Here is a 16,315-nt window from a genome sequence, read left to right as displayed (position 1 = left end):
CTCCCACCACTCCGTGGGTACCTTCTCCCACTGTGGTGGCCCAGCTGTGCCTCCTTTCATAATACAACCTCTGAAGTCACACAGCATCACTGCTGCTCACCAAGGCAAGCACAAAGTCCTGCCTAAGGTCCCAGGCACAGGGCCCTTTTGGAAAAATACAGTCCACCCCGGTTCCCTCCCATATTGCCTCTTTCGAGTCTCACAAAACAGACTATCCTGTCTTTGAATCCTCAGTGCTTAGGGCGATGCCTGGCACACAGCAGATGTGCAGGTAGCAAATCTGGTTTCATCACTTCCTACTCATGGGGATCCTGGAGAAGTTATTTAGTTTCTCTGAGCTTCGGTTTCCCAACCTTTAAAATTAGGGCAAAAATACTGGTTTATTTTTGGAGATAAAAATACTGGAGAAGTTATTTAGTTATTTAGTTTCTCTGAGCTTCGGTTTCCCAACCTTTAAAATTAGGGCAAAAATACTGGTTTCAGGGCGGCGCCTGTGGCTCAGTCGGTAAGGCGCCGGCCCCATATGCCGAGGGTGGCGGGTTCAAACCGGGCCCCGGCCAAACTGCAACCAAAAAAGAGCTGGGCGTTGTGGCGGGTGCCTGTAGTCCCAGCTACTCGGGAGGCTGAGGCAGGAGGATCACTTAAGCCCAGGAGTTGGAGGTTGCTGTGAGCTGTTTGATGCCAAGGCACTCTACTGAGGGCCATAAAGTAGTGAGACTCTGTCTCTACAAAAAAAAAAAATACTGGTTTCACAGAGCCAGTGGTAGAATTGGGTGCAATGGTGTAGGTAATGTGGCCAGCAGGCTCCTGGCCCCAGGTAGGGGGCTCAATCACTTCATTTCTTCCCCTTCTGCTCCATGCCACCTCCTACCTCCTGGGCTGATGGGCACCTTGGGCTTCCCAGCAGATGCATGGACACAGGAAAGCAGAAGGCATTTAGGCAGGCATCCAGGGTTTGGCAACAGCCTTGTTCAGAGGAAGTCTGGATGAGCAGCCACGGTGCTGTCTTCCTGTTCCTGGACACATCCTACCTGGCCCAGAACTGAGGGTGTGACCCAGTCCCCCTCATGGAATTCTGCCTCGTACATCCTCAGACTCTCAGGCGGGCTGGTGTGGTGGGGGGCTCACATCTATAATCCTAGCCTTCTGGGAGGCTGAGAGAGGAGGATCACTTGAGCTCAGGAATTTAAGACCAGCCTGAGCAAGAGTGAGACCCTGTCTCTACTGAAAATAGAAAAAATCAGCTGGATGTTATGGTGGGCACCTGTGGTCCCAGCTACTCAGGTATCTGAGCCAGGAGGATTGCTTCAGCCCAGAAGTTTAAAGTTGCCGTGAGTTAGGCTGATGCCGTGGCACCCTAGCCTGGGGCTGCAGAGTGGGACTCTTGTCTCACAAAAAAAAAAAAGAAGAAGAAGAAGTCTCAAGTTTCTCAGGTGCCCTACAGATTCTGCCAGAGTCCTAAAGGCAATGGGACCTCTGCCTGTCTCCTCCAAGGGCTTTGCTGGGACTTCAGTCTTGCTGCCAGAGGTGTAATAGCAGGTGTGCCTGGGGGTACCCACGGCAGTGCAGCTTGTCCCACTCTGCATCCTCTGACGGTTTGGGTCTCTGCCCAGCTTTCCACTAGCCCTGGATCAGGCCCTAGCTTGCACTCCAGAAGTTCAGTGACTTCTGTTCTAGAAGGTGCGATGCTCACACTCTCCCCTAGGCCTTTGCACATGCGGTTCCCTCTGCTTGGAATGTTCTTCCTCCCTTGTCCACATTGCCTGCAAACCCCTCTCTTGGCTTAGATACCACTTCATCAAGAAAACTTTCTCAGACCCCCTCCGGGCCAAGATGAGCACACAGTCCCCAGCAAACCCCTGCGGTGGCAGAGATCCCACTGAACTGGAGGAGCTTATTTCATCTGCCTCCCCCACAGACTGGGAGGCACTTGCTCCATTCCTAGCCATGTCCCTAGCACCCAGCTCAGTCTGAGAAAGTTAGTGGTTAGGCATATGAGCAAGTGGTAAATAAGTGAACAGATTGGTGCTCCCTCCCCTCCCCAGGGCACAGCCCCTTCCTTGCTGCCCTCTGTCACCTTTTACTCAAGATTGTAAGTCTGAATCCTGAGCGTCCCTGCTGGAGCATCAGAATATCTCCCAGATCCCCAGCAGAGCCTGCTTGGGCATTGCCTCCAGGATCACTCCTGAACAACTCAGTCTGAGCGTTTCCACAGCCTCGTCATCCAGGGAATATATTAAAATAGTAAGTGGTTGCCCTGGCAACCACCACTGCAAATGATGACCAGGGTGGGCGGTCTAGGAAAGCCTTGAGGCTGGGAGGCAAACAGACGCTGCCCTCACTGGTAGCTCTCAGATCCCAGCTGGTCCGCGCACCGCTGAGCTGCCTCTCCTCCTCTCTTGGCATCTTGGAGACGACCTGCTCTGCTCTGAAGTCCAAAAAATGGGCTGGAGGAGCTGCTCCATCTGCCCAGACCGTTCGTCCTTGTCAGTCCCTCTGCCCCTGCCCCTCCCTGTGGGGTCACTGAGGCCTTTTCTGGCTGCCCTGTCCTGTCCTTGTGCCTTCCCTGAATGATTAGAGGACTTCAGAAGCCACCAGCAGGAGACTCAATGTTGCTGCCGCAGGTCAAATATCAGATGTTCCTGGGTATAGCCACTGTGCTGAGCTTGTCCAACCCCTGGCCTGACGGTTTGGGTCTCTGCCTAGGTCTGCAGCTTCCCCGCTCTGGGTCCTCCTACCCTCCAGCCAGGCGCACAGCCTAGTCCCTGACAGCTTCCCCAAGGTGTAGTCCAGGTGCTGCCCAAGGCCCAGGTCTCGTCACCACCACATCCTCTAGGATGGTTAGAGGGCGTGGGGCTCCCACAGGCTGAGGCCTTTGGGGTGCAGGAGCCGGGGGCATGGAGGCCTGGAGAGCACTGCTGAAGGACAAAGCTAGCGCTGACTGCAGACTGTCCGCAGGAAGCTGGGTGCCAGAGAGGAAAAAGCCAGCAGCTGAGACATCGAGCAGGGCTGGAGGCAGAGCCTGCAATGCGACCTGGAGGGGTCAGGGGTCAGAAGCCCCAGGTCCTCAGTGGGTGTGGCTCTACCCAGCCAAGCTGCTACGGTCTCCACATTTGTGAGAGAGGCTTTTGCTCCCCTGTCATCCCTTCACTTCCTGGAATACTGGGTGTGCTGCATCTCTTTGGCTGTGGTTCCCTCCACACAGGCAAGCCGCCCTGTGCTGCTCCCCTCTCCCCCAGCTGAGGCCAGCTGCCTGCCTCTGAGGTTCCACATGTGTCTAGTCTAAGTCCCGGGCTGTGTCAATGGTGACTAAAGTAGCAGCACTCCGCCGGGCCGGCCCGAGCCCTGTGCGGGCTCTCAGTGCCTACTTCGATTCTCTGCGAGGACACACTGACAGTTTACAGATGCCAAAGGGGGTCTTAGGAAGAACAAGGAACTTGCCTGGGAAACCACCCCCCTGACAACTTAAAGGTGCTGGTGCTGAGATTCCAAGGCCAGTCTTAATTCCACCGGCACTTTCTTTTCTTTTTTTTTTTTTTGCAGTTTTTGGCTGGGGCCGGGTTTGAACCCACCAACTCCAGTATATGGGGCCGGCGCCCTACTCCTTTGAGCCACAGGCACATACCCCCCACCCCCAAGCACTTTCCATTTTGCCTGGTTGTACTTATGCCTGAAGATACGGTTTTTGGGAGGAGCCCCAGTCAGGGACATTGGCATTAGGATGCAGAATGCTAAGCTAGTGGCACAGATGCTGAAGACTTGGGCAGGAAAGGTGTCTTGAGGTGCTTTGGAGAAAATCTCTATTTTTTCCTTTGTTTTATCTCTCCTTCTTTCTCTCTCTCTTTCCGTCCCTCCCTTCCTTCCTTCTCTTTCTTTCTCTCCCTTTTTTCTGTTCTTTTTTTTTGAGACAAAGCCTCAAGCTGTCACCTTAGGTAGAGTGCGGTGGCATCACAGCTCACAGCAACCTCCAACTCCTGGTCTCAAGTGATTCTTGAAAAGGAATCACTTGAGAATCACTCCTCTCAGCTGCTGGCTTTTTCCTCCACCTCCCAAGTAGCTGGGATTACAGGCACCCGCCACAATGCCCAGCTATATTTTGGTTGTAGCCGTCATTGTTGTTTGGTGGGCCTGGGCTGTATTCGAACCCACCAGCTCAGGTGTATGTGGCTGGCGCCTTAGCCCCTTGAGCCACAGGTGCCGAGCCTTTCTCTCCCTTTTTTCTTTCTAGCTTTCTTTTCTTCTTTCCTTCCTTCCTTCCTTTCTTCCTTCCTTCCCCCCCTCTCTCTCTCCTTCTTTTACTTCCCACATAGTCTTTACGGAATTCTATATGCTCTCCTTTGAGAGAGACTCTCTAGAATTAAAGATGTGTGCTACAGGTCAGGGTACCCTTTGACAGGGCTGAGTGCAGGGACCCACCCCAAATAGAACCAAGCACAGGAACACAGACATGAGTGCACAAGTCCCACCCAGGAAGGAATGGGTGCACCAATCCCTAGCCCCAATCCTTATATTCCCACCCCACCTTAACCCAGGTATTGACTTCTTTTTCGAACTCACCCCCCCTCCCCCAAGTGAGTAAAGGCCTTGTTGCCCACATAGAACCTGGACTCCATTTCCTTTCGTTCACATCTCAAAATAACCTCTCACCCATGGCAGTGGGACCTAGTCCACCAGTGGGAGCCAGAACCTGTGGGGACGGCTGAAAGCCACCAAAGATGTGAGAAAGTCCACGGTTGTCATGCTGAGGTTGTCATGGGGTTGTCATGCCCACCTGGAGGGCAGATGAGCCAGGGCTGGGGTCTCCATTGGCTCATCTCCCAATATTCATGGTGCATATTTCACTCAGGGCCCTGAGGTAGAGGATTTGACCTTAGCGCTGAGGGGTCTTTTTTTTTCTGAGACAGAGTCTCACTTTCTTGCCCTCGGTGGAGTGCTGTGTCATCATAGCTCACAGCAACCTCAAACTCTTGGGCTTAAACAATCCTCTTCCCTCAGCCTCCCGAGAAGCTGGGACTATAGGTGCCTGCTACAATGCTTGGCTATTTTTAGAGATGGTCTGTCTTACTCTTGCTCAGGCTGGTCTTGAGCTCCTGAGCTCAGGCGATCCACCCACCTCAGCTTCCCAGAGTGCTGGGATGACAGGCGTGAGCCACTGCACCCAGCCATTGAAGAGTCTCTTAATATTCAGGATCCCTGAAATACATCTGTTGCCTTCCTGGCCAAGCCCCTCACATTCTCCCATTTCCCATTAGGCCATGACCCGCTCCTTAACTGTCAATTACAACTTTCATTCTGATTCATCCTGATCCATTGTTTCTATGATTCTTCCCAAACTCAGGCAATTTCCTTCTATTAAATAAAATGTATGAGAGGCCATTGATTTGCCTTCTGTACTAGGCCCCAAGAGACCAAACCAAAATGGAGTCACTCATTGCCAAAACTGAAACCCAAGCTGTTTACTTATAAGATCTGACCTTCTGAGAAATCAGGAGAGAGATGATAGCCATATCCAAGAGTCTAACAAAATTCCCGATAAGGAAAGTGAATTTGAAATGATCAATCTGCGTCTTGGTCCTTGTGTCTCCGCTTTCTTCAGTCGCTCCTGCCTATTCAGCTCAGCTCGCGGGAGCTCCTTTCTGTTTTATAGACTGATGTTGTCCAGTACACAAATTGATAATAAAAGGCAATTTGATCTTTAACACTCAATTTATTGAAATTTTGTTCTCTGAGACTTCTCACCATTTATTAATTATACCCTTCCATTGACAAACCAGACACATATTTCATGCCTGTTATGTGTTCAGACTGCTGGTCTTAGGTTGAGGTGGGGTGGGTGGGTTGGGGGGAAGAAGCAAGAAAAATAAATCTGCTCTGCACGTTAAGGATCCCCAAGAAAGAGAGAGCTGTGTGCTGAGTTTTTTGTTTGTTTGTTTGTTTTTTGTTTTTATGATAGAGTCTCACTGTGTGGCACTCTACTGAGTGCAGTGGCATCACAGCTCACAGCAACCTCAAACTTTTGGACTCAAGCAGTTCTCTTACTTCAGCCTCCCAAGTAGCTGGAACTACAGGCGCCCGCCACAACATTTGGCTATTTTTTTGTTGCTGTCGTCATTGATTACCGGACCGGGGGTGGGTTTGAATCTTCCAGTCCTGGTGTTTGTGCATAGCGCCCTAACCATCGAGCTACAGGCGCCAAGCCCTGTATGTTGAGTTGTAAAGTGGTTTCCAGGAGCTGGAGGCCTGCAGGGATCTCAGCTGCAGAGCCCTGAGCAGGGCAATCTAGAGCAAGAGCTTGCCAAAGACTTTTGTTTTTCATGGAAACTTCTGACCTGTTCCAACCCACCAGCAACCACCTGCATGGGACAACATTGCCCCCTGGTGGTATATCTGTGGAACTCTCCAGCAGCTGTTTTGTAAAGCCCTGAGGATTAAGCTCCCCTCAAGAACTTCTATTTTTGGTTCCCAATATTTCCATAATGAAATGCTAACAGGAGCAGCCAAGTGGATTTTCAAAGGACCTGAAAGCTAGGCTGCCAAACTCTCATGTTCTCCAGTTCTCTGTTTCCCAGGGGTCAGGTCTGCTCTTTGTTCTCAGGGACAGCGCTCTGTTCCATATGGTTTGACTACAGGGTCCCGGGGGTAGCAAACATATGTTCACTTTGTCGAGTGCCAAGGCTGGCTTCAGAGTGAAGGCTGTGTGCACATTCAGAGTGACGTGCTGGAAAGAACACTGGATCCAGGATCAGGAAGCCTGAATGCTCATTCCACGTCAGCCGCTAAGTAGCAGTGAGATAATAATTACAATAATAGCTACATTTATTCAGTATTTATTCTGAGTCAGGTATGGCACCAAGAGCTTTACATACATTGTTGAATTTCAGCCTCAGAACAAGCCTATGAGGTTGATATTGCCATTATCTTTATTTTATAGAGATCAAGGCATAGAGAGTTCAAGTAACTTTCCCAAGATCACACAGTGTGGAGCAGAGTTAGGACTTGAGTTCATGTGTCTGGGGATATATTATGCTACACTGAATATAGAATGATAAGAATCAGAAACTAGTGAGAGAATATAGAAAATAATGTTTTCAAATGTTCTCTGAGTCAATTGCTCTAACACTCAAAAAGCCCATGGCCTTCTAAGGCACAGGTTATTAAGTTGTGACAAGGGGAAAAGCCTGTGTTCCGGCCCCAACTCTCATGGGTGTACAGGGCTGTACAGGGCCACAAGCACCAAAGAAATGCTATGGATGGCAGTGATCGTCCTGCCCACTGTCCTCTCAGTCTGGAAATGGCTCATAGGAGAAGAGAACAATTGTCTTCCACAACATTCTTCAGAGTTTATTATACCACAGACACCCCCTCATTCACAGATCCATCATCTGTCCATATATCTCACTCTTTTAGAACCACTTTTTATCTTTCTTTCTTTCTTTCTTTCTTTTTTTTGAAACAGAGTTTCACTGTGTCACCCTTGGTAGACTGCTGTGGTGTCACAGCTCACAGCAACCTCAAACTCTTGGGCTTAAGCGATTCTCTTGCCTCAGCCTCCCAAGTAGCTGGGACTATAGGCACCCACCACAAATGTCTGGCTATTTTTTGTTGCAGTTAATTAGCTGGCCGGGGCCGGGTTCGAACCCGCCACACTTGGTTATGTGGCTGGCGCCATAACCACTGTGCTACGGGCGCCAAGCCCATTTTTTTTTATCTTTTAATGGATTCCCTTGACAAACACTTGAGGCTTGTGTTGCACCAGCTCTGAGTCTACAGTGGTGGTGGAAGCTGACATGGTCCCATCCTTGTGAGTCAGCCACCTGGAGGAGACAGGCCACCAACTAGCCATCAAACACCAGGACATGTGCTCTGAAGGACACAAAGTACAGAGATAGAAAACAGTAGGGCAGCGGAGGGACCTAATGAGCCAGAGACCAGAGAAAGTTGCTAGCTCGTACCTCCCGTGGGTGAAGGGCCCTCACTGTGTTCCCTGCTTGCGGGTAGTTTAGTCAGAGCTTGCTTTTTTCTGAGCCTCTGCAGGGGGCCCAGCCCCAGGACAGTGGGGTAGTCACCATTGACATTTTCTCCCTGAATGCCCAGGTGTCCCTCTGGAAATGGGAACTCGGAGCTTCCTTTTCACATAAAGGATTCACACGAGTGGCTGTTTGGGGAGAGTGACGATGGGTAATGTTTAGGGCTGGTGGTTCAGAATCAGAAAAGTCCTCAAAGTTGGGGCCTTGAGGTTTGCTGACTTTGCTGTGACACCCAAGGGGCAGGGCCCCCAATCCAGTCTACAGGGAGAGTGTTTCTGGTCCCAGCGTGTGTATCCCTGGTCATAGGTTTGCCTGCACATGTGCATGAGAGCAGACTGCTCCTGCTCCTGGGCACACTGGGTTTTCTTCTATTATCTCTTATATGATGCTGGGGCTGGGACCCAGGAAGGCACTTTTGGTTTTGCCAGCTGCTCTCTGTCAGATTGAGCCAGTAGAAGGTGCTAGAGGGACACTGGGCAGCTGGAGGGGGACCCCAGTTCCTTGCTGTTTACTCCTGTTCCTGAACGGCGCCCGCAGTGCCAGTTCCTTCCCATGGCAGCAGCTACATTGCCTTTACAGTCCTTCTAGCACTTGAACCAAATTCATCACCCCCAGCTCAAAGGTGTCAACACCAGCCAGCAGGTGCCTTCACTTCAGATGTCTGGGTCCCAGTCCTATGGGGAGACCCTCTTCTGTCTCTTAGTTTGCTTTTGTTTATTTGTTTTCGTTTGTTTTGTTTTTTTTAGACAGAGTCTCACTCTGTCATCATCCTGGGTAGAGTCCTATGTCATTGTAGCTCACAGCAACCTCAAACTCTTGGGCCCAAGCAATCCTCCTGCTTCACCTTCCTGTGTACAGGGATTATAGGCGTCTGCCAAGAGGGCTGGCTAGTTTTTCTATTTTCAGTAGAGTCGGGTTCTCACTCTTGTTCAGGATGGTTTCGAACTCCTGAGCTCAAGCAGTCCACTGGCCTCAGCCTCCCAGAGTGCTAGGATTACAGGTGTGAGCCCCTGCGGCCTGTCTCTTGAGTTTTCATCATTCCAAATTCTCCCCTTTGTTGCCTTGCCTAGCGGTGGCAGTGGCTCCTCAGGAACCTTCTTATCATTCCCTGACATGTTTGTTAGGAAGTCCAGACCACTCCCTGGACTGTGGGAGCCTTTCGTGCCCTGGTGAGCCCCGGGGAGAGAAAAAGCAGTTTATCTGACAACAGGTTGTTAGTAACCGCTCTATCCTGGGAAAGAAGAGCTGATTTTTCCTGGGAGGGGTCAATGATTCCATTCTTGGCTCTTCCCTGTTAGGCCCTCACATCTCAGAGAAGAAGGGACAGGTGCCATCTCATTCCTATTAGTCCAGCACACACACATCCCACCCCTTCCTCCCTGCTGATCTGTAACTTACCACTGGCCTGGCCTCAAAATGCTCGGGGAGGAGAGGCCATGGGCTTCTCTGAGGCTCACCAAGTGCAAGCAGAACTGACGGGGAAACTAGGCAGAGGGAGAAAGAAAAACTTGAGTGAGGCCCTGGAGCTGATGGCAGAGGGGACAAAGAAGACGGCTGCTTGGCTGCTTCACATGCCAGAAGTTTCTGTTCCTTTCCCAGTCATGTTTTTCTCATTGATAAAACCTCTTTTCCTTGAGGAACTTGACTGAGTCTTTGTTCTTGTAAGAGGAGATGAGGGGAGAGGAGAAGGAGAGGAGAGGGGAGGGGATGAGAGGAGAGGAGGGGGGAGGGGAGGAGAGGAGAGGAGGGGGGAGGGGAGGAGAGGAGAGGGGGAGGGGAGGAGAGGGGGGGAGGGGAGGAGAGGAGGGGGGAGGGGAGGAGAGGAGGGGGGAGGGGAGGGGAGGGGAGGAGAGGAGAGGAGAGGGGGGAGGGGAGGAGAGGAGAGGAGGGGGAAGAAGAAGAGGAGAGGAAGAGGAGAGGAAGAGAGGGAGAGGGAGAGGAGAGGAATCCAGCACCCTCTGAGGACCTGCTGTGTAGTAGGACGGTGCTGGGAGCCTGCATGTACTTGTGGCCCTGGAGTTCTGACTGAGTAGGTCTGGCTGACAGGGGTGCTGAGGGGTGGGCTGGAGGGGTAGGGGTAGACGGACAGTCTCATAAGAGAGAATAATGAAGCACCAGGTGACAAAGCTTCCACAAAGCAGGTCGCCCACCAGGCAGGATCACGGCAGCTCTTTGTCCTTATAAAATTTCCATCTGTCAGTCTCTTCTGGTTTTGTATTGGGAGGGGGAGTATAGTTTTTATTTTAATAATTTTAAAAGCTTTACTGAAGTATAACTGATTACAACAAACTGCATACATTTAAAATGTACACCTTGATGAGTTTGAGTATAAGCATACACCTGCAGTATCACAACCTTAACCCAGGTGCTAAACAGACCCATCCCCTCCACAAATGTCCTTGTGTTCTTTGGTGTTTGCTTTTCTTTTTCTTTTTTCTTTTTCTTAGAACACAACGTGGGCTCTATCCTCTTAATACATTTTAAAGGGCACAAGACTGTATTGTTAGCGATAGGCACTGTGTTCTACATCACAGCTCTGCAAGTTATTCATCTTGCCCGACTGAAACTTTATACCCATTGAGCAGTATTTTTCCATCCCCCCCCCCCATCCTCTGGATACGCCATTCTACCCACCCTCTGATTCTGTGGGTTTGACTCCTCTAGATCCCCCATTTAGTGGCATGTGGTATCTGTCTTTCTGTGCCTGGCTTATTTCACTTAGCATAATACCCTCTAGGGTTCATCATGTTGCAATTGGCAGGATTTCCATCTTTTTTAAGACTAAATGATATTCCATTGTACGTATATGCCACATTTTCTTCATCCATTCATTTGGGTCATTTCCATATCTTGGCTATTGTGAATGAGAATAAATACAGTTTCTCAACCCAGAGCAAACAAAGAAGCATTGTGCAAAATAGAACTCTGTTGACAGAAAGTCAGGCGCGGAGGCTACACACTGGCTGGCATACAGTACATATCAGGCCTCTGAGAGAACTGTGACATCCCGGGCACACCTCTTCTTCCAGGCCCAGCCTCACCAGGGACGTTTGTCAGCGCTTCTCAGAGATCTGGCCCACAGATCCCACATGGTTCCGGTTCACTGAGGATGCTGTTCTGCCAGGAATGTATCTGGAAGGTCTGATATAACACAGGCCTTTGTGTTAGTCTGGCTTTTTCTGCACCGTTTCAAAACCCTTTGATAGCTGCCAGCTCTGCTCATTATGACTTCCATCTCCCCAGACATACAAGTTAGGGGAAAATGGTCACCTGGAAAGGAACCGACAGTCTTTCTCGGGCTGTGCACTTGCCTCAGCCTCTGTGCATGGCCTCTGGGGCTCCCTTTTGGGTTTGCCCCCGGAAGCATCCTACCTGAGCTTAGGCACTCACTCCTCACCTGCCCAACTCCAGCTGTCTGAGGTGACCTCGCAGCAGCTGCCCTCAGTGCCTCCAAAACTCAAGAAGGTGGCGCACCACAGGTGGGAGAGGAGTGCTGCCCGGGAGGGTCCCCTCCCCACAGAGTGTCCCGGACAGACACAGCACATGGTGGCCCCTTTGAGGGGAGATGACTGTGTCTGCCCTGGGCCACATTTCAGCTACACTGTTTTGCCTTGTGCTCCCTCCATCTCACCCAGATCCTTGGGGGCACAGGCTTCCCTGTAGACTCCTTAGGCTCAAGGCTTTACAGGCCAGGCCAGAGGCTGAGCTCAGTGATCAACACCAAGTGGTCCTCCTGGCTCTTCCCCGGAATGTTGGAGCAACATTCATCACTCTTGGACCAACACCATCTACCTGTTCTCTTTGGATGAGTTCTTTCTCAAAGGATGCCTTAGTCCTCTATGCCAGGGGACTCCTTGGGTTCCAGCCCAAAAGATGAGTCTGAATCTCAGCACAAACACTCTGCTGTGTGTAAGCATTGTTGTCCAGATGTGATGGGTTTGGGAAGCTGAGGCCCTGATGCTGGATGACTTGCCTGAGTCACACAGTCTCCAGACCCTTAATCCCCAGTCAGTGCTATGAGCATACACAACATGGTGCTGTACATCCCCTCATGGTTGCACCAAAGTGTACGTTCTAAGAACCTCACCTCATTCTGACCGGGTCCTCGCAGGCCTAGCATGGCTGCTCCAAGGTGTGGACTGCAATGCTTTCCAGCCAGGCCCAGCACGAGAATCACCTGTGCAACTTTGAAAAACACAAGTGCCAGGACCCAAGCCCAGGGCATGCTGTCTCACTCAATTCAGGTGGCCGAGGTGCCCAGGTACCTGTGTACTAGACTCTCATCATTTGTGATAGTTATGTTTTGCAAAGTCTCTGTGAACACAGAGTTGGCAAATAGTGAACCTTTCTTCCCAGGGGAAACACAGGGTTAGATTCCTGCCAGCTCTGGTCATAACCAAGATGTAGCCTTGTTTTGTGTGTGTTTCCGCATCTTAAAGACAACTTCTTTACCACCTACTGTTGATGCATCAACATTGAACTCACAGCCGCACTATAACACAGGCCTGAATGAGGTTTATCTAACAAGAGTATTTGGTCTGCGAGGCCCATCACAGCCTTCTTGTGGTTGGAGACACTGGCACTGTGCCTGGGGCCATTTTAAACAGCAAAATCACTAACATACAGTACAAAAATGTGAAAAACCTGGTATTAAATAGACTGCAAAAAGGACACTTGTTTATAGCATGACAGCTCAAGAAAAGAGGCCTTGTGGGGCTCACACTGTGACCCCCTCTCCCACCCAGAGCTGCCTCACTCTTCCCCTGCCTCAGACACTCCTGTTTACCTCTGCTCCTCAGGGCCCCACTGCAATGAGGACGGGCCGGACCCAGAAGATCCAGGCTACCCTTCCATTCACAGCCTCGCAGTTGTGTGTTTCTGTTAAAGACGCCCTCTTTACTACCTACTGTTGATCCAATAGCACTGAACTAACAGACAATAGCACTGTAACTAGTGCCTGATCACAGGCTATCTAGCCCTGGCATATTCTCTGCAAAGCACATCACAGCCTTCCTTCCCTTTAGGAACACCCCTGGCTTAACATGACCCCTCCTCCACCTGACCCAGCCTGTTCTGAAAGTTCACAGGGAAGCTTCTCCTTCCAGGAAGCTCTGAGGAGGACGTCGATCCTGACAGGCAGCGCTGGAGAGTGGTAATGGTGGCAGGACCCCAGGTGGGCCGAAGGCCAGTGCTTCTCCCAGGAAGACAAGGGCTTCCCCTGCGCTGGGGAATGAGGAGTGAGGGTTAGGCCGCCCAGAGCTGAGCTCAGGAGGCCAATTCCGAGCCATACTTGCATTCCAGTCTGAAGAGTCGGTGCCTCTGGGGACATCTGTGGCTCATCCTCTAGAGGAAACTCTGATTCCTGGCCCTTTCAGTCTCTGGGCCCCTGGGAAGCCCTTGTCACTGGGCTCTGGGGAGGGAGGAGGAGGCTCTAAGGCAGAGCCTGCAGGGAGATGATCTCCCTGAATTCATCTCTTGAGACTTTGTCTATCTTTTTCAAAGGATTTAATCTTTGCAATCTACAGTGTATTTATTTAGTAAAGTTATTCAGAAAAAAACAATCCTCGGTGATGATGGTTTTATTTCTTCTTTTCCTCTCTCTTAAGGGCAAGGATTACCTTGCAAGGGCCAGAAGGAATATAATTATTCCTCTTTCATTCAAACATCATTTAGTTAATATTTGCTAATTCCAGGGGGTGGAGACAGTGGATTCCGCCCCTAGATGGATACCTTTGCTTGTGGGTCTCCTCTAGCTGGCTTTCCCCCCATGCTGTACCTTAACACCCCCCCCACTGAGACCACCTGGGACACCCCAGTGGGAGAGTACCCCACCCTCACCCTGGGCACTGCGCGGCCCACCTGGCAGGCCTTCTTTGGGCTCTGGCCACCTTTAGCACTAGCCTTCCTGGTGGCAGAGGAGGCCTCAGGCATCTTCCTTTCTAACCCCCATGCCTCTCCCTTGAGCTCCTCTCCCCACTGCTGTATTTGGCTCAGCTCCTGCTTCCATGACAGCAGCCCGCCTGCTGAGGCCTGTTGCTCTGAAGGCTGGGGAGTCTGAGCAAGAGTTATTTCCTGCTGGCTCAGCACCTGTGGCTCAAGCGGCTAAGGCGCCAGCCATATACACCTGAGCTGGCGGGTTCAAATCCAGCCTGCCAAACAACAATGACAGCTGCAACCAAAAAATAGCTGGGCATTGTGGCGGGCACCTGTTGTCCCAGCTACTTGGGAGGCAGAGGCAGGAGACTCGCTTGGGCCCAGGAGTTGGAGGTTGCTGTGAGCTGTGATGCCATGGCACTCTGCCCAGGGTCACAGCTTGAGGCTCTGTCTCAGAAAAAAAAAAAAAAAAAAGAGTTATTTCCTGCCTCTTGACACTTGGTCTACAGACCTGACCAAATGTCCTGCAGTCACAGGTGAAGTGACACCTTGGGCCCCAGGCAGGACTCCTGGGACAGAAGAATCAGAGAGCTGCCCCTACCGCTGCCTCCCCAGCCTACCCCACTAAGCCTGGTTTACCTAGGGGGCCACCCCAAAATGGGTCTCAGAGACTCTGATGGGCAGAGAGGGACTGCTGCTCAAGATAAGGCTCCCCGAGGCAGGGAGTCTGACCAGGAACTCTGGGAAGGTTTTCAAACTGCGGGATGAAGTGGTCTAGGGGCCCCTTCCCCATGACTCCAGGGCCAGTGGAGTGAAGGGCTGCCTTGGAGGGGTACAGGAGGCAGGGCCAGCCCCAGAGCTACTTTGTCATTCAAGTAGCTCTTCTGATTATATTGGTCTGTCATGTTCACTCACATGTGAAGAAAGTGCTTCTGTGCCCTGAAAAGCCCTCAGAAAAGCTTCCCTTACCTGAAACCTAGAACCTTCTTTCGTTCAAGCCATCCTCCTCAGCCCTCAAGTGGGGGTTGTGGGGCTGGAGGGAGGAGCCCACACTTGACTTCCAGAGGCTGGGCCCAGTGGCTGTGGCTCTGCCTGAATCCAGCCTTGAGCTTCTGCCTGCTGTTGGTTGAAGAAGGCAGCAGCCAGGGCTAGCTCAAAGGCATCATGAGAGCCACATTGGACCAGTGGGGAGAGACAGGCCACTGTTGCTTCCCCAGTGTCCAACTCAGACAGATGGGGATCCCAAGTGCATGGCATATGCTGGGAAGTTTACTATCTGAAGGACAGAGACCCTGTGCAGGAGCCCAAATACACGTGCTCTGGTCTGGCTCCCACTCAGCAGCCGTGGGACCCTAGGCAGTGAGTCAGTTTCTACACCCTTGTAAATGGAGGTGCCACAACTGTTACCCTTCCCCAGGGACAGGTACTATGAAGCTGCTGGTGTGTTCTGAAAACTGTCAAGTGCTGTTCACATGCAAGGTCACTGTCCCCAGGGTAAGACTAGGGCCAGGGCTGTCCTGGGGTGCTGGAGGCAGCTCCTGATCTGGTTCTTTCAAACTGAGCTTGAGTGGAACCAAAGAATCCCTAGATCAGTCATGGGTAGAGTTCATGTGGGAGGTCCCAGCCGTTCTCCATCTGTTTTGTGTTGCTACACCAGAATACCCGAGGCTGGGTAATTTATAAAGAGGCTTATTTGGCTTATGATTCTAGGAGAGGACAAGCTTGGACAGCTGCACTGGTGAGGGTGCTTCAACTCATGGGGAAAAGTGGGAGTGCCAGACTCTTTCTAATAACTTGCTCTCAGGAACTAATCCTTTCCTTTGAGAACTGAAACTCAGGGCAGCTCCTGTGGCTCAGTTAGTAGGGCACTGGCCCCATATACCAAGGGTGGCAGGTTCAAACCTGGCCCCAGTCAAACTGCAACAACAACAAAATAGCCAGGTGTTGTGGTGGGCACCTGTAATCCCAGCTACTCGGGAGGCTGAGGCAAGAGAATCACCTAAGCCCAAGAGCTGGAGGTTGCTATGAGCTGTGATGCCACAGCACTCTACCAAGGGCAACAAAGTGAGACTCTGTCTCAAAAAAAAAAAAAAAAAGAAAAGAACTAAAACTCACTCATCAATCTACTCGGAGGGATCAAACCCCATGACCCAAACACCTCCCATGACCCCCCACCTCCCTACACTGCTACCCTGGGGATCAAATTTCAGCATGAGTTCTAAGGGAGACAAACATGTTCAAACTGTAGCATGGCCAGACCCACCATCCTCAGCACTATGTGGGCTTTTAGGGTTTTGTCTGGAACAGCTCTGGCACCCTGAGATGGCTCTGGACCCTTGGGAACATAATATTGGGCCTTTCAGAGTCATCCCCCTCTTCTGCCAGCTGAGCTAATCTGCCTGCCCTCATCCAGG

This window comes from Nycticebus coucang, chromosome 10, assembly GCF_027406575.1.
Source record: "Nycticebus coucang isolate mNycCou1 chromosome 10, mNycCou1.pri, whole genome shotgun sequence".
In the NCBI taxonomy this organism is placed as follows: domain Eukaryota; kingdom Metazoa; phylum Chordata; class Mammalia; order Primates; family Lorisidae; genus Nycticebus; species Nycticebus coucang.
The sequence above is the reverse complement of the archived record's forward strand: the minus strand, read 5'-3'. Positions refer to the sequence as shown.